The following is an 18914-nucleotide window of genomic DNA, read 5'->3' on the forward strand; positions in this document are numbered from 1 at the left end:
ATTTTTATGGTGTTGTAAATTAGTTAAATTATCCTCCACGTATAAGCGGTACCTAATTTTCCTACTTGATAGATGCAACTATCTTTTGGGTTGCTTAGGTCAACAGTGAACTAGGCTATTTTTAATGGTCAGGCGCTCATTCCGACTTGGGCTGGCCTCGAATTCATGACCTCTTGGTCAGTAGTGATTTATTGCAGCTGGCTACTAACCAGCTGTGCCACAGCTGCTTACAGGTGGGTTAAGTGTATCCAAAAAAAGTAAAATAGGCATAGTCATATTGCTGACCATTAAACAAAATCAAGATGCAACATTACTTAGGTCAACCAGAAGGCACAAAAACTATTAGGCTAGCGTTCTAAGTTTCTTCATTCGTCAAAGAACCAGGGGGAAAATCATGCAAGGTGTGTTTTATATATTTTGTGCCTGGGCTAATCTCCCTATTTCTGTGCAATTTCAAACTGGATCTGTTATCTCTTACGTTAAGGCCAACGGTTGATAATACAAATTAACTGAACTTGAGCTGAACTGTATTTCTGTTGCATCTAGAGCAGAAGTGGCAAAGCTCTTTGAGCTCAAGGGCAAACTTGACTCCAAGGGGCAAGCTTTGCCGGATAGAGATGGAAATCTTTCCCTACATAGTTCTGATATGCAAGAACAAATGCTTGCAAAATCTCATAGGAGGGGATTACTAGAGGTTTTGTATGTTTGCAATGTTTCCTTTTTTTGTATTTTGCTAATTTGAAGCAGCAAGGAGAAGTGTAAATAGAGCAATGAAGATGATGCAGGAGAGAGCAAAGTAGTCTACATGTACCACTATGCAACTGGGTATCCAGGTGTCCAAGATGACTGTCCAAGATGTTCCTCTGACCATTTGCTGGATAGAGTGTCAGTAATTAGAAACAATCTGGATCCAAACAGAAAAAAGGAAAACAAAAGAGCTGTTATACTACCCTGGATATCAACCATGCCTTTTCCTCCCAGGTGCAACCAGATCATTCCTGAGCACCCTGTCCTTGCTCAAGCTGCTAAATGGTTGAGGGAGTGGGTACAAGACAGAAGGTTATTAAAGAGCAACTAAAGAGCTTCTTTCACCATAAAAGGACCAGGTATATATGATGTAATTGTTGGAGAATTGGACTAGATTATGGATAATAGAGTCAGCAGAGACCATCCAGTCCAACCCCAATCTTCCATTCAGGAATACACAATCCAAACACTCCTGACACCTCTGTTTAAACCAGAGGAGACTCCACCATTCTCTGAGGCATCATGTTCCACTGTCTTATAGCCCTTAAGGTACCTAATATTTAGGTAGAATTTCTTTTCTTGCAATCTGTACCCATTCCTCCATTGTATCCTAGTCTCTAGAGCAACAGAAAACAAGCTTGCCCCCACTCTGTGTGACTTCCTTCCAGAAATTTAATCATGATGGAATTGATGTCCCCTCTCAGCCTTTCCCCCCCAAACTAAATATACCAAGCTCCCACAAGGTTTGGCCTCTAGACTTTGACCATCTTTGTTGTCCTTCTTTGGATATGTTCCAGCTTGTTAGCATCAAGAACTGGACACAGTATTCCATGTGAAGTCATCCCCCAATTGATTTTTTTTTCTTCACAGAATGTCCTGATGTGTTGGAACATTCTTTTCCACAAACAAATCTTGGGAGTGTACTTCACATCTCTTGAGACTGAGATTGTTGGAGGACTCCAAAAAGGGGTGAGAAGTGAGCATCTCGTTATGGTAAAATGGGTGAGACTGAAGCCATCTCCTAGATCACCTGGGCACATGTGGCTGCCTACCAGGAATTAAGTGTCACTTTTGGGACCGCAAAAGGGGATTCTGAGAGTTGTACTCCAGAAAAATGCAGGCTCTGGGGACTTACGTGCACAAAGCCACACCACCAATAAGTAGAATACTAATGTATCTCTTCCTAGTAGATTACAATATTGAGGAGCAGTCCTATCCTTTTTGGTGTGGAGGACTGGAATCTTCCTCCATCCAAAAAATAAATAAAATCAAACCAGGGTCCATTACTATATTTGTGTCAATTGGTTACAGTTGTTTCTTTCCTTCCTGGAAGCCCTCCATAGACTACCAGCATCTCATGAACCACCACCTGGAGATGTTCTCCTTGAAGTGAGACCTGAATGCAGAGATTGGTCTGCCTCTGACAATTCCTTCAGAAAGAAAGCCATGGAAAAATGCCCCCCATGTGCTCTTGTAGCTTGACAAACAACCCATAAAATGATCTCTTTGGGAATCTTTTGTGAAGTCCACATCTCCTGCAGTGAAGAAGAGTATCAAAGAACCATTCAGAGCAGGATTTGTTTTGGCAGGCAACAGGAGGGAGCCATTTGTCCCCTGCATTCCACTTCTTATTTCTTTCCTTGCAAAAATTACTGATGATTAAGATAACAACCTCCCAGGCCCTCGGGGCAAAATGGTTCATCTGTTAAAAATAAATACAGAAATGAGGCTGAGTCTCCTTGCAAAGCAGAAGTAATGCAGCTTACACTGTGAAAAAAGAGCAGTGCTGGAGTCAGCCATGCAATTTCCTTGAGGATCGGACACCATCTGTTTAACGTCACTTAGAGTTAGGCCACGCTTTGCTTGCGCTTTTGACCTTTTCCTGAGGCTCCAAGATGGAATTAAGAGACTGTTGCCACTTGTAACCTCAGCCCTTTTGAGACTGTCCATCCTGTCCATCCGGCCAGCTAAGCTAAGAAATGTCCCTGGGATCAGTTGGTGTACAAGTGGGATCTGGAAAAAAATGGTTGTTCGATGTCCGCTCATAATCTTGACCAGGATGTTCAGTTCCATGTGACAGAACCCTCCTTGAACTTCTGCTTTTTCTCCTGACAGCCAGACAGCAAAACTACTGCATGGGAGTGATCTTAGATTCATAATTGAGCCTGGAACGCCATGTCTCAGTGGTGACTAAAGGAGCTTTTGTACAACTAAAAGTTGTGAGCCAGTTGTGTCTGTACCTTGGGAAGTATGACTTTGCCACAGTGTTTCATCCTGAATAGACTATTGCAATGTGCTCTACATGGGGTTGCCTTTGAGGACTGTTTGGAAGCTTCAACTAGTCCAATGGGCAGAAGCCAGATTGCTCACCGGAGTGGTGTACAGGGAGCATACCACCCCCCTGTTACGTCAGCTCCACTGGCTGCAAGTCTGCTACTGAGCACAATTTAAACTGCTGACTTTAGTCTATAAAGCCCTAAATGGTTCTAGCTCAGATTATTTGTCCAAACATATCTCCCTCTATGATCCACCTTAGAGGTAAAGATCATTGAGGGATGTCCTGCTCTCGATCCCACCACCCTTGCAAGCACAATTGGTGGGGACGGGGGACAGGGCCTTCTCAGTGGTGGCCCTGTCTGTGGAACTCCCTCCCTAATGAAATCGGGTTGGCTCCTTCCCGCCTGTCCTTTGGGAAAAAACTTAAAATATATGGTTGTGGGACCAAGCATTTGACCAGCAGACACATCGATAATAATGAGAATGATTTATGGGACTGATAATGGACACTGACAGACCCTGGACTATGACTTTGAACTGGTGTAATTTTAAATGGATGTTTTATCATGGATGTTTTTAATTATTTGTTTTAACTGTAATTGTTTTATTATTGTTGTGTTTGGCATCTATTAATAGCCGGTTGTGAGGCCTCCCAGAATCTCCCCTCAGCGGTGAGAAGGACAAGATATAAATGTATGAAATAAATAAATAAATAAAATGTGACTTGAGATAGTCACCTGGCCTCAGCTGAACTCTCCTCATGTTGCTTCTTTTCAGCCCCAAATAAATAGGTAAGGTAAAGGTAAAGGTTTTCCCCTGACGTTAAGTCCAGTCATGTCTGTGGGTTGGTGCTCATCTCCATTTCTAAGCCGAAGAGCCGGCATTGTCCGTAGACACCTCCAAGGTCATGCGGCCATAGGCATGACTGCATGGAGCTCCGTTACCTTCCCGCCGGAGCGGTACCTATTGATCTACTCACATTGGCATGTTTTCGAACTGCTAGGTTGACAGGAGCTGGGGCTAACAGCGGGCGCTCATTCCACTCCCGAGATTTGAACCTGGCACCTTTTGGTCCACAAGTTCAGCAGCTCAGTGCTTTAACGCACTGTGCCACCAGGGCCCCCAAAATAAATAGGACGCAGTGTAAATAAAGTGGCCTTTGTTTCAACCCAATTTTTCTGTTTGGTCTCATTATTATATGGTTGGTCATCAATGACCTAATGGCCCATAGGACTCCTTCCGAGTTTATGATTTGAGGATTTAAAATTTGTCTGGAAACATAGCTTTAGGCAAATGTTCGTGCCAAGTCAGGTTCAAAAGGAGGCAATATTCAAATATCCCATTTAGCTCCTGTGGGTTAACTCTTTGGATCTCTACATACAAAAATGCAACTGATGGCTAGTTCTGCCAAGAGCTGGAGCTTCTTCCAATCTGTTCTTTGATGAGCTCCTTCAGGACTAGATTTGAGGAGGAGGTGGGGGAGAAGGGAGGAGATAGAGTTGTCAAGGAGATAATGTCATGGCTCATTATGAATCCAGATTGGTTTAGAAGAAGCTAAATAGCCAAAAGAAAATGATAATCACCATCCTATAAATGCATCACTCCGTTCTGGAGGAGTATTTAAGGACAGGCAGTGGTTGTCATAATGAGAAGATTATTCTGGCAATGAAAATAAGCCCTTGGGTTCCAAAGTGTCGCTTGTTATTTAATCACAGGAAAGTACACGGTGTATAATTTTCAAGATCTGCTACAGTTTTATAGCTCTGTCCAAGATATCAGATAGTGAGAAATGTCAAGGGGCAGACATGAAATTGGCTTGGAAAGTTCTCTGCCATTATTGATTGATTGATTGATTGATTGATTGATTGATGCATTGGAATGGAGTCATAGAATTCTCTTAGGTTGTGTCTTCATGAATTTTAAAAAGCCGTACTTACTAGGGATGTGCAATTCTTCAAAAACCTTTGCCATTTTCGGTGTCTGGTTTTTGGCTGTCCCCCATTCTTTTTTTAGGGAGCTTCCTAAATTCAGGAGAGATGTCTGTTTTCAGGCTCAAAAGATTTGGTCCATTGACACCAATGCAGAAACTTTAGAGGCTCATTTCTCTGTCATTTTTAGGTTTACCGGCACGAAACTCACCTCACTTGTAGGCCACATTCACATCTGCAAGCCTGCCAACTTTCAGAACATTTCACTAATTCACTTTTTTTTGAAATTTTTTAATATTTTTACCATAACATTTTTAATTTTTTTCATGGATTCAGTACCTAGACTTTTCACCCAATTTAGCTCGGTAATAAGCAAAGTCAGGGGATACATTGGAGTTTGCAAGAAACCCCTAGTTTCTTCAAGGTTTGAAGCTCCCTGGACAACTGGATAGGGTTCCATTTCACACATTTCATCTATTTTCCATACATACACCACTGGCATCAATCTATCTCTGGACTGAATTGGACCATGTCAACCTCGCCCTGACTACTGGTTCCCGATCCCTCGATAAAATGTTCTGACTGTAACTATGTCTATTTTAATTGAATTGTTTTGCCTTGTTACGATGTGGTTATTATGTTTGCTGTGTTTCAAGTTCTTATATGCTGTTTTGACAACTGACTGTGTTTGCATACATGTTGGAAAGCACCCTGAGTCCCCTTGAGGAGAAAGAGTGGTATATAAATAAAGATTATTATTTGAAATACAACAAGATGAGTCCACAGCAGACACTATGCTGGCTGTTGTATTAGATCACAAGTATCTAGGACTGTGTGATGTACTGGTGAATAATGCATGCAGATCCCAGTCAGGTGGCCTTCTGCAGCTGGCAGGTGGGGATTTTGTCAGCGCCGGTTGTGTTTAAGTGCAGGCCAAGGTCTTGAGGCACTGCACCCAGTGTACCGATCACCACTGGGACCACCTTGACTGGCTTGTGCCACAGTCTTTGCAGTTCGATCTTTAAATCCTCATATTGTGTCAGCTTTTCCACTTGCTTCTCCTCGATCCTGCTGTCCCCTGGGATTGCAACATCGACAATCCATACTTTGTTTTTTAACACGATCGTGAGGTCAGGAGTATTGTGCTCCAAAACTCTGTCCATCTGGATTCGGAAGTCCCAGAGTAGTTTAGCGTGTTCATTTTGTGTAACTTTATCAGGCTTGTGATCCCACCAGTTCTTTGTCGCAGGTAGATGGTATTTGTGGCACAAGTTCCAATTAATCATCTGAGCAACGGTGTTATGCCTCTGCTTGTAGTCTGTCTGTGTGATCTTCTTGCAGCAGCTGAGGATGTGATCTATTGTTTCATCTGCTTCCTTGCAGAGTCTACATTCGGGATCTGTTGTCGACTTTTCAATTTTGGCTTTGATGGCATTGGTTCTAATGGCTTGTTGTTGTTGTTGTTGTTATATTATTATTACACAGGTAATGGGAAAAGTCATCCTTGTGTCATCACCACCATGCGTCATTGTGGTCACATCTGCTGAGCTCAGAATGGGAAACTATGTAGTCAATAAGAAAAAGGGGGTTGCTCTACCTCAGTGGTTTTCAACCTATGGGTCCCCAGGTGTTTTGTCCTACAACTCCCAGAAATCCCAGCCAGTTTACCAGCTGTTAGGATTTCTGGGAGTTGAAGGCCAAAACATCTGGGGACCCACAGGTTGAGAACCACTGCTCTACCCCCTCATTGCTGAGATTGCATGGATGTCCCTTTATGATTTCAATAGATGCATTAATGACAGCCAGGCTTTCATATGGAGCTCCATGGTTAGTGAGAAGTGACAACTGAAATGCAAGGACAACAGGGCTGATGTGAACTCAACTGAGCTGGACACCAATGCAGTGTAGTCAAGCCACATTTCTGATGTCAGAGGTAAGGGGAGGAGATGAAAGAGTGGACCTTAATTATGTCAGATAAGTCCCAACCTTGTGATTGTTCAACTGGAGGAAATGGGGACCCTCTTTGTGCTAGTCTCCAGAAATTAGGCTTGGAGAAGGCAGCAGATGGCTGGGATTTGTGGAGATATTTCCACAGACAGTACGGGAAACACCCTATCTCCTGCATCATAGGAAATGTGTAGAGAAAATGAGTCAAAATTATACATTTGCTGTGCATGTTTACTATACTGAGCAGTTTGGAGGAAAGGCTGGATTAAGGCTGTTGGGGTCTTGAACTATTCTCTGATACACCTCCCCTTTATGTATATGTTGCAGAGTTGATATTAAATAGAGAGCAACACCAAAATCTTAATATTGAACCTATTTTTAGTCTTGCATTTCAAGGGGACTAGTTCATCCGGTTCTGTCCAATTACCTCACAAAACATTGGTGGAAACAGAAAGATTAGATAGAATAGAAAATGCCCAGAGGGGAAAGTAAGTAAGCAAAACCTTTTTCCTTCAAGACTGGCCACCTGACCTGTGAAAGGCCTGCAGCAATTGCTTCAGTTTAACCACTGATAATCCAGCCCTAGAGACAAGGCGTCAGCAAACTAATCTAGTGATGTTCAAATGTGTTGCTACTGCCTGAAACCTTTCATTCACACTTATGATATGTCAAGTACCAGTGCCGTGAAGAAGGCAATGTACAAATAATGATAAAAAGAGGAGAAGGAGGAAGAAGAAGAACAAGAAGACAAAGAAAAGAAAGAAGACTCAAACACATAATACGCATATATACTCTAGAAGACGTCCCAGAATCTTTTTCAAATGACAGAGGATTCTATTGCAAATACTTTGAGCACTGGGTTGTTGTGAGCTTTCCGGGCTGTATGGCCATGTTCCAGAAGCATTCTCTCCTGACGTTTCACCCACATCTATGGCAGGCATCCTCTGAGGTTGTGAGGTATATTGGAAAAACTAAATAAGGAAGGTTTATATATTTGTAGAAGGTCCAGAGTGGGAGAAAGATCTCTTGTCTGTTGGAGGCCAGTGTGAATGTTGTAATTAATCACCTTGTTTATTTATTTATTTATTTATTTATTTATTTATTTATTTATTTATTTACAGCATTTATATTTCACCCTTCTCACCCCGAAGGGGACTCAGGGCGGATCACATTATATATACATAGGGCAAACATTCAATGCCCATAAACACATCAAACAGAGACTGAGACAGACAGACGCAGAGGCAATTTAACCTTCTTCTGAGGGGATGTTTGATTCTGGCCACAGGGGGGAGCAGCTGCTTCATCATCCACTCTGGTCGCACTTCCTCATTCCAGGTCGTAAATTAGTTAAACTTGCCTCCCCACTTTTATAAGTGGTACCTTATTTCCTACTTGATAGATGTAACTATCTTTCGGGTTGCTAGGTCAGCAACGAGCAGGGGCTATTTTTTATTTTTAATTGACGGGTGCTCACCCCGCCACGGGCTGGCCTCGAACTCATGACCTCATGGTCAGAGTGATTTATTGCAGCTGCTCAACAGCCTGCGCCACAGCCCGGCCCATTAGCATTAATGGCCTTGCCAGCTTCGTGTCCTGGCTTCTTCTTGCCTGGAGGAATCCTTTGTTCAGAGATGTTAGCTGCCCCTGATTGATTCCTGTCTGGAATTCCTCTGTTTTCAGAGTGCGGTTCCTCCAGGCAAGAAGAAGCCAGGATTCTGGCCATGGAAGCCTTCAACAACACTGAGCACTCTCCAATAGAGATATGGAAGGAGAATATAATCATCCCCCCACATTTCTGGGTTTAACCTTTGCAAATTTGATTAATATGGCCTTTCCAAGAATCTTCAGTTCTTCCAGTGGGATCCTATCGTCAACTACTACCAAGAACTGATCATAGAATCACACTGGAAGATGTATAGAGAGACCATATGAATCAAATTAATCAGATACCAAATTAGATTTCCCTTTTTTCCCACTTTTGTGAAAAACCTGTGGCTCCAATCCGAACAAATGTGGAAGGCTGACTATATTTGAAAACCATTTAATAAATCAAGTTGCCTCCTGGAATGGGGAGAATGATCACTCTGTTTATAATCCTCTGAATGCAGGGCTAGATCTATCGTCTTTCTCCTGAGCTTGCTTTGCTTTGAGTTGTTCAGTTACAAGAAGGGAAGATGGAGCTCACAAGCTATTTACTACTGCAATGATTCAACCCACTCATAATAATACTGATTGAAAAAGAGGGTTTAGCTAGGAAGAAAAAAAAGAGGAATTGACTTTGCAGCAGCAAAACATCAGCAGACAAATGCAAAGTAGGTTTTCACAGCAGCAGAAAGAGATTTATCTGTTGTTCATAACGTATGGTGCATCAAAGACATCTCAGCATCGGGGATTACCTATGAACAAAGGATGATTTTAAAATGAAAAATAAAAGCCAGCATTTCAGTTTGCAGATTAATCTGATGCCTGATGAGATCCCCTTTGAAAAAGACTAATGCACAGTGTTCCTTCTTTGTTGTGTTGAACTAGTGGCTCTCTTGGTTTTATGGTCACATAAGCAGCATAGAACAGTGATGTTGGTCTAGCAATAGCAAACAATACTGGCTACATAATGGAGTCCTGCAGTTCACTCTGTACAAACTTAACTTTAGAAAGTGCCTGAAATTTGTACCTAATCCAGAAAGTTGTGATCAACTTCCCATCCATGTCTGGACCTGATTCAAAATGGTGGCTATATTTTCTAAATTTCTGAACAATTTGGCATCAAATGAACTGTACTGTAAGATCTCCATATTCACGGTCCACTTTGGAGGACCTAGACATATCTAAAGACTTATCTTTTCTAGGAATTTACCAGGTCTACAAAAACAACTGTTGCTTGTAGGAGCTAGAAAACATCTAAAAGAAACCTTGGATACAGGTTCTGTGGTTATGTGATTCTTATTGTATACAATCATAGAATCATAGAGTTGGAAGAGACCTCGTGGGCCATTCAGTCCAACCCACTGCCAAGAAGCAGGAAAGTCGCATTGAAAACACCCCCACCAGATGGCCATCCAACCTCTGTTTAAAAGCCTACAAAGAAGGAGCCTCCAGCAGATTTCAAGGCAGAGAGTTCCACTGCTGAACAGCTCTTACAGTTAGGAAGATCTTCCTAATGTTCAGGTGGAATCTCATTTGCTGTTGTTTAAAGCCATTGTTCTGCATCCTAGTCTCCAGAGCAGCAGAAAACAAGCTTTCTCCCTCCTCCCTGTGACTTCCCCTCGCATATTTATACGTGTTTCCTCTCAGACTTTTCTTCTTCAGGCTAAACCTTCCTAGTTCTTTAAGCCACTTCTCATAGGGCTTGTTCTCCAGGCCCTTGATCCTTTGAGTTGCCCTCCTCTGGACACATTCCAGCTTGTCAACATCTCCCTTCAATTGCGGTGCCCAGAATTGGACACAGTGTGATGCCAGGTGTGGTCTAACCAAGGCAGAATAGTAGGGGAGCATGACTTCCCTGTATCTAGGCCTTACTTGTACTCCTTTTTATGCAGGCCAAAATCCAGTTACATGCTTATTGATTAATATCTTGAGGAGCCTCTAGAGCTGAGAGTGTGTGACTTGACATATTGAATATCTCTTACTATGAAAACCATATGATGAACCAGTCCAAAATGAAACAAGCAATAGTGCCAGAAGACAACACTCCCAGGTTTAAAGGCACTCAGTGTGGTAGCTAGCTAACAACGTACAACCGTCCCTCCACATTTGTGGGTTTGACTTCTGTGGACTTTGTTGTGACTCAGCTGGAGTCTCAGAGTGACTCTGATGGGGATTGTGGGATTCAGGTTCCAGATGTTCAAGATGATGGTATTCAGATTCAAGATGACTCTGATGGGAATTATGGGATTCAGGTTCAGAGTGTCCCTGTTGTGAGAGATGAGGAGCAGGCAGGCATTCCCACGGCAGGGAATGGTGTTGATGATACTGGAGTTGATACTGAAGCTAGCCAGGTGCAAAGGGAGGATAGCTCCCAGTTAGATAGCATGCAGACAGAGGCTGCTGCTAACGATATGTCTGGCCTTGATGAAACAGCATCTCTGGATTGAACTGGCCATTTGGAATTTTGGGTTCACAGGAGTGTCAGAATAGCAAACAAAAAAGAGGTCAGAGGCCAAAGAAATGCATTCATGCTCTGCAGAGAATATTAAAGGGTGTGTTGAGAGAGACATCTTTGTCAAAAGCAACGTCTCATTTGAGTTAGAAGCAGCTCTTGCTTTCTTAGATTATCCTGCAGCTTTGTCTATTCAAGTTCATGGGACTATGTCATGTTTTAATGGAACCTTGTTTTATGCCTAAGGTTGTCTTGGATTATTCTTTATAGCCTTGGTTTTGCAACAATCTTTTCGATCTTTTCTTTGGCTTTTTAAAAACTATTTATTTCCTATTTCCTAATAAACTACAAAAGACTTCAACCTGTGTACAGCCTGGTGTGTTCAGCAAGATGAAACTAACTTGAGGTGCGACAGACTTGATTATTTGTGGATTGTATTTAAAGTGTTATTTATAGGAATCTCTATGTGGTCCAGTGTGATTTTAAAGACGTATTTCCTCAGGTCCTGCCTCTCTAATCCCAGTGAATGTGGAAGGATGACTGTGATTGGACTCAATCAAAGGGAGACAGGGGAAGGAAGAACTCTCCAAACCAACTTTCTTCTCACTATGAGTTATGTTTCTACACAATCCTGCCTGGACCCCACACTTGTAGTTTTAGTTGTGTACCTTCAAGTTATTTCTGATTTATGGCAACCCTAAGGTGAACCTATCACAGAGGTTTCTTGGGTGAAGAAGGTCACCCAACAGGTTTCCATGGCTGAGTGGAGAATTGGACCCATCTAACAATCAAAGCATTATTTCATGATGGATCCCCTCACACTATACCATCTTAATTGCTTTTTTTCCTTCAGGTTGATTCCTAAAAACAGCACAAGTGTCTCATTCTGGAGAAGTAGTTGCTCATAAAGAATAGTATGGAGGAAAAAGGCCTCAGGAGAGGAGGAGAATAATGGAAAATTGTATAGAAAGGGAGGGGGGGTCTAGAAATAATGACCTTTGAGAACTTGAAGTCTCCAAGTATCAGATCTTGTAAAGTCTTTGAGGTGATTTGCAAGAGGAATTGAAATCTTCAAGCATGAGGTTAGATTTGCTGGCTCTGAGTAGAGGCTTGAAGCTAAAGAGTCAATGACTCAGATAGAGAGGCAGTGAGCTGAAGGTGACTGGGTTATGAAACCATTAGGTATGCATTCAGGCAGGACTGCAGCCCAACCTCCTGGGAGATATGTGGCTGCTAGGAATGGAAAAAAAAATTTGCAATTCTTTGTTTACAAGTCAAAAACAAGTATTCTGACATTTGAGAAACCCAACAAAGAATAAAGCAGGGATATGTTTTCAGTTTTCCTTTTGTATTCAATCATCCCGAAGTGCCACAAAGGAATACAAAGAAAAACATGATCAAAGACATGTTTTCTGAATTCAGCACCTCAATTTCCATTGGGCTTCCTGAACAGAAAACACTGTTTTCTGCATAGGAAACACGCTTTCTGTGCAGAAAGCATGTTTTCTGCACTCACAGAAATAGCACACATCATAACCTCCAATATTTTCATAGATTAGAACAGAAATATATAGCCAAGCAATATTAGAGTGTAGTCAAGATGGGAATTCTATGGTTCTATGGAATAGGGAAACAAATGAAAGAATCTCAGATCCATTTGGGACTAAACACTCACCTGAATCCAAGTTGAATAAACCGAGGTTGTCAGGCGTTGGACATATGTGGATTAATGGGGAAAAGATGATCATTCTTGGCAAAGTGGAAGGGAGTCACAAACCTGGAAGACCATGTGATGTGTGAGTTCACTGAATCCAGGAAGTCAAAGCTTCTGAGCTTCACAACCTGACCAAGGTATGGAGGTCTTTCATGAGCCATAGTTGAATTGACAACAACAAATGGAAATTGTGGGCTCCATTTGGACCATACATAGCAATTCCCCCTCTGTATAGTAGACGTCAATTAGCAACATATAACTTGGAGGCCACATAAGGCCCCTGAAGGGTTTCCCATGATCTCTGCCATTTAAATTCCAGTAAATTCTCCCTAAATTACATGTATCAACAGAGAAATCATGGAAGATAGTAAATCATTCAGATTAATATACCGTATATACTCGAGTATAAGCCGACCCAAATATAAGCCAAGGCACCTAATTTTACCACAAAAACTGGGAAAACTTATTAACTCGAGTATAAGACGAGGTTGGGAAATGCAGCAGCTACGGGTCAAATTTTAAAATAAAAATAGATATTAATAAAATTGCATTATTTGAGGCATCAGTAGGTTAAATGTTTTTGAATATTTATATAAAACTGTAATTTAAGATAATAATAAGACTAGGCTTATACTCAAGTATATACAGTATATGATAAAGAGTAGTAGAGTATGGATTTTTTCCTTTTCAAAATAAATCTTATCAATTAAAGTGACTTCTTCCTTCTCTCTTTCTGTCTTCCCTCCCTTCCCCATCTCTTTCTGTTATTTTTCTCTCCCCCCCATTCTCTTCTCCTCCTTCCCCCCTCTCTTTCTTTCTTTCTTTCTTTCTTTCTTTCTTTCTTTCTTTCTTTCTTTCTTTCTTTCTTTCTTTCTTTCTTTCCCTTTCACCTTTATTTTCTGAAATACTAATCAGCTTTTCATGTCTCATTTGCAGGGCACCTGTTCACATTATCCAGTGGAAGAGAAGCCAAAGACGTTCCTCATTCAAGCCATGCATCAATGTCAACTTTTCTGAATATATTATACTAATAAAAAAAACATGTTGTAGCCAATAAACACTACAATTATATAAGAAGAAAGAGAGAGAAACCTAGTGGTTCTTGCTGATTAGTGGCTCTGACTAAGCTTTCTTCTGCTGAGCCATGAACATTTGCCCTCTGAATATGGATTTTGCCTTTTCTTAATGACTTTTAAAATCCCACTCCATCATAAAGTGACTTTCAGTACAAAAAGCCTCTCAGGCCCTGATCCCATGAGATGGTGCGGGAAGGGGAGAGGAACAAAGGTGTGTTGCCAAAAATGCCATTGCATGGATTTAGAACTCAGCATCTCATTTCAGATTGAATCAAGATCATAATCAAGGGTCCATTGGGACTCTTTGTTCCCAATCATCCTGTGGGAAGATTTCTCAGGGTGACAATTCCATGTGCAAGACAAGCAAATCTATATGTTGTTTCCCAACCATACTGTTTGCACTGGACAAAGAGAAGGTGAACCATGGACACATAGTTTTTTTCATAATTGGGTTCAGGAAGTCCATGTGACAAAGCAAGTCAGAATTCCTTCTGATTTTTAAAAATTAAACCAGCCTAAGAAGACCAAGGGGCCCTTGGTGGCACAGTGTGTTAAAAGTGCTGAGCTGCTGAACTTGCGGACCAAAAGGTCCCAGGTTCAAATCCCGGGAGCGGAATGAGCGCCTGCTGTTAGCTCCAGCTCTTGCCAACCTAGCAGTTCGAAAACATGCAAATGTAGGTAGATCAATAAGTACCGCTCTGGCGGGAAGGTAATGGCGCTCCATGCAGTCATGCCAGCCACATGACCTTGGAGGTATCTACGGACAACGCCGGCTCTTGGCTTAGAAATGGAGAGGAGCACCAACCCCCAGAGTCGGTCATGACTGGACTTAACGTCAGGAGAAAACCTTTACCTTTACTTTAAGAAGTCCAAAAGCAAAGTGATGGGATAGGGATGCTTTCCCTTGCTGCATTATTGATCAAAAATACATTCTTTAATGGGTCTTCCCATGGCCAGGGCTTTGGTGGTGGGGAAACATGTAGCACTCTTTTATATAGCACACAACAACAGCAATGCCAACAACAAAAGCAAATGTAAGATGTCATGGACTGCATGGTGGATTTATTGAGAGAAGTGGGGTTAGATCTGATCCCAATCCTAAATTTTATTGTACCAAAGTTGCATGTAATTCCACTACTTGATTTGCTCCCAAATGCAACAAATATGCATTTTTTTCTCCCCCAAATGAAACCAATAGAATGATTTACTCTTTCAATTTGTATGGAGATGTGCACAGGGACTTGCATCATTAACAGATAAAAGATAACCAAACATGTTTGCAAACTAGCTCCCTGTTCACGAAGTATATTTGCCCTAGCAAATGTTGGAGTTTGGCTTCAGGCATTGAACATTACTGATAATTGTTGTGAGCTTATCAGGAGCTAATGAACATATGTACAGGGATATGTGTATTGATGCTATAGCTGCATTCATAGAGATCCTTATAGTCACTGAATTCTGGCTTGAGACATCCATTTTTATAAACAGTAAGTTTTGCTTCCATCCATATCACGTTGTTCATCCAACCACCTTGAATTGATATAGCTTGCATCCTTGGTTTTCATCCCATTAGGGACAGAAAGTGAGGGAAATCGTCTTCTTTGTGTGACTTATCATGCTGTTCCGTCTTGAAATGAGCCAGAGAATTTGAAGAAAAAAACCCATCACAAGTGTTCATCCACTTCCATTTCCAAAGAAATCATTCATTTTATTACTTATCACATAGAAGAGTACAATTTTCACTTCTTTCCCCTCCTTTTTTGGGAAAAATAAAAAATTCAGTTAAAGTAATTTAACTTTAAATAGAAAGAGAAACAGTGATACAAGAAAAAAAGATTTCTACCAAAAAACCAAACAAGAACCTTTATTTTAAAGCAGAAAATACTGATCATGTTTGTGAAAAAGGAACCTTTTAATACAGCTGATTTTCATATCTTCAAAATTGCAGTGTTGCAACTATAAAAATATTCAATCAGTCATTAATAAAACAATAATAATACTGTGTTGTCGAAGGCTTTCGTGGCCGGGATCACAGGGTTGTTGTATGTTTTCCAGGTTGTATGGCCATGTTCCAGAAGTATTTTCTCCTGACGTCAGGAGAGAATACTTCTGGAACATGGTCATACAGCTTGGAAAACATACAACAACCCAATAATATTACTGTTTCTTTTCTTGTGTCCAAGGAATAATGGCAGCAGTAGAAGCACCGAGCAGCACATTGAAAGACCTCCCACACACAAAAAAAATCACCAAAATAGATTAAAGACAGATCAATACAACATTTACCATCCCACTTCAATTTAGCTATTTTTACCTATTTCTATGTGAAGGGACACCTTTGGAATCAATTCTTCCCTGTCTTTAAAAACCTTGCATTTCAATACACTCCAGAAATGGAGTTACAGGGGAACCGACAGAACAATCTAGATCAGTGGTTCTCAACCTGTGGGTCCCCAGATGTTTTGGCCTTCAACTCCCAGAAGTCCTAACAGCTGGTAAACTGGCTGTGATTTCTGGGAGTTGTAGGACAAAACACCTGGAGACACACAGGTTGAGAACCACTGATCTAGAGTCTTCAGATGGGCTCTGTGGAGCTCCATGTTTTAAGTGTTTAGAAACACTGCAAAGACAGTGTGGGATGAAATCCAAGTATGTGAGGTTGGAACTGGTCAAACAGATCATCTTGCTATTGCATGTGACTTGATTCAGAATCAGGACCAGATGAGAGGCCAAAAAGTTCCCTAACAAGATATAAGACCAAGTACTTTTAAGATTAAGTAAAAACATAAGGAAGTGAGTGTACTAGTACTTCTCATGCTGTAGTCATTTAGGTCATATGTAAAGTGGTGGATACTTCATTTCGGCAGAAAAAATGGAAATCAAAGATACAGAATGGGGGACGCCTGGCTGGACAGCAGTGTGTGCGAAAAAGACCTTGGAGTCCTCGTGGACAACAAGTTAAACATGAGCCAACAATGTGATGCAGCAGCTAAAAAAGCCAATGGGATTCTGGCCTGCATCAATAGGGGTATAGCGTCCAGATCCAGGGAAGTCATGCTCCCCCTCTATTCTGCCTTGGTCAGACCACACCTGGAATACTGTGTCCAATTTTGGGCACCACAGTTGAAGGGAGATGTTGACAAGCTGGAAAGCGTCCAGAGGAGGGCAACTAAAATGATTAAGAGTCTGGAGAACAAGCCCTATGAGGAGCGGCTTAAAGAGCTTGGCATGTTTAGCCTGCAAAAGAGAAGGCTGAGAGGAGACATGATAGCCATGTACAAATACGTGAAGGGAAGTCATAGGGAGGAGGGAGCGAGCTTGTTTTCTGCTGCCCTGCAGACTAGAACACGGAACAATGGCTTCAAACTACAGGAAAGGAGATTCCACCTGAACATCAGGAAGAACTTCCTCACTGTGAGGGCTGTTCGACAGTGGAACTCTCTCCCCCGGGCTGTGGTGGAGGCTCCTTCCTTGGAGGCTTTTAAGCAGAGGCTGGATGGCCATCTGTCGGGGGTGCTTTGAATGCGATTTCCTGCTTCTTGGCAGGGGGTTGGACTGGATGGCCCATGAGGTCTCTTCCAACTCTACTATTCTATGATTCTATGATTCTATGAAGAACAAAGACCTCTACATGTAGAAGGTCTCCATGCCACTTAGAATCCATATTTCCAGGATTCTGGCTTGCATGGGGACTTCCCATCCTTCAAGATAATCTTTCTCTTCAGATGTGCAGGCTTCCACGTGATCGTGGAAAAGACGTGGCTATCATGCTGTCCTCTTCATGGGTCTATTTAATTCCAGTGTTGAAGGTTTGGATAAGTTTGTAGACAAATGAAACTACTTTATAATGAGATGGACCATTGGTCCATTTAGCCCAGACTCATCCACTCTTACTCCGTCTCTTCGGGATTTCAGACACAAGTCTTTCTTTTCTCCACCAAAAGATGCCAGAAAGCAAACCTGAAACCATTTGTGTGCACTTTATCATTATATTGCCTTTCCTCAAAGGGCCAAACATCTCCAGTCCTACTGAGCTTCACATTAGACTGAATCCCACAATATATCCTCTTCAGCTTTGTGGACTTGTACAAAAAAACCAGCCCTTCACATCTTAGGTTCGAGGATTGAAACAATAATGAATTAAGGAGAACATGCCAGTAGCCAATATCCAGTATTCAGAGTGAGCAATGAAGCAACTGCACATATTATCATTTACAGAGAGTTTATAAATAATCTTACTCCACAGTGGCTTAATTTGGGCATGATGGAGAGGAGAAAAACACATGAGTTTTTCTTATGTACAGGATCACTTGGGGTTCATCTACACTGCAGAATCAATACAATTTGAAACCACTTTTAACTGACATGTCTCAATGCTATAGGACCATGGCAACTGCAGTTTTATAAGTTACAGTAGAGTCTCACTTATCCAACATAAATAGGCTGGCAGAACGTTGGATAAGCAAAAATGTTGGATAATAAGGAGGGATTAAGGAAAAGCCTATTAAATGTCAAATTATGTTATGATTTTACAAATTAAGCACCAAAACATCATGTTTTACAACAAATTGGCAGAAAAAACCATTCAGTACATGGTAACATTATGTAGTAATTATTACTGTATTTACGAATTTAGCACCAAAACATCACAATGTATTGAAAGCATTGACTACAAAAACATTGGCTACTAACAAATTGACTACAAATAAAGATAGAATTGCATAAAATGAACTTACGGTAACAACATTGACGGAAGTTAAATCCATAAAAAGTTCAGTCCTTGCTGCCTAGAGAAAGCTGTGGATCCGGGTGGGAGGCAGACTGCGTTGGATAATCCAGAATGTTGGATAAACAAATGTTGGATAAGCGAGATTCTACTGTATTTAGTTTCTCTACCAAAGAGTGCTGGCTGGTAACCCACCAAACAACAAATCGCAAGAGTCCATATTACTGAATTTTGGCAGCTAAAGTAGTGTCAAGGTACTTTAATTCTACAATGTAGATGCATCCGTGGACAGCAAGTATAACATTTGCAGTCCTCTAAAAAGAAGCTCCCAATACTAGAAATACTGGGTAGTGGCAAATATGGCAGCTTCCACTTCCCATCTGCATAATGAGAGGCAGGT

At 41.4% G+C, this 18914-nt stretch overlaps 1 protein-coding gene across 1 annotated transcript in view; it reads left to right on the forward strand.

The window, feature by feature from the left end:
• The window catches only part of tsnare1 (t-SNARE domain containing 1), a 495360-nt gene extending 479573 nt beyond the window's left edge, over positions 1 to 15787 (forward strand). The window contains exon 13 of the mRNA XM_008115495.3: positions 13649 to 15787. The gene's annotated coding sequence lies outside the window, so the exon portion shown is untranslated. The remainder of the gene's footprint in view (positions 1 to 13648) is intronic.
• The last annotated feature ends 3127 nt before the right edge of the window (positions 15788 to 18914 follow it).

This window comes from Anolis carolinensis, chromosome 4 (assembly GCF_035594765.1).
Source record: "Anolis carolinensis isolate JA03-04 chromosome 4, rAnoCar3.1.pri, whole genome shotgun sequence".
NCBI classification, from domain to species: domain Eukaryota; kingdom Metazoa; phylum Chordata; class Lepidosauria; order Squamata; family Dactyloidae; genus Anolis; species Anolis carolinensis.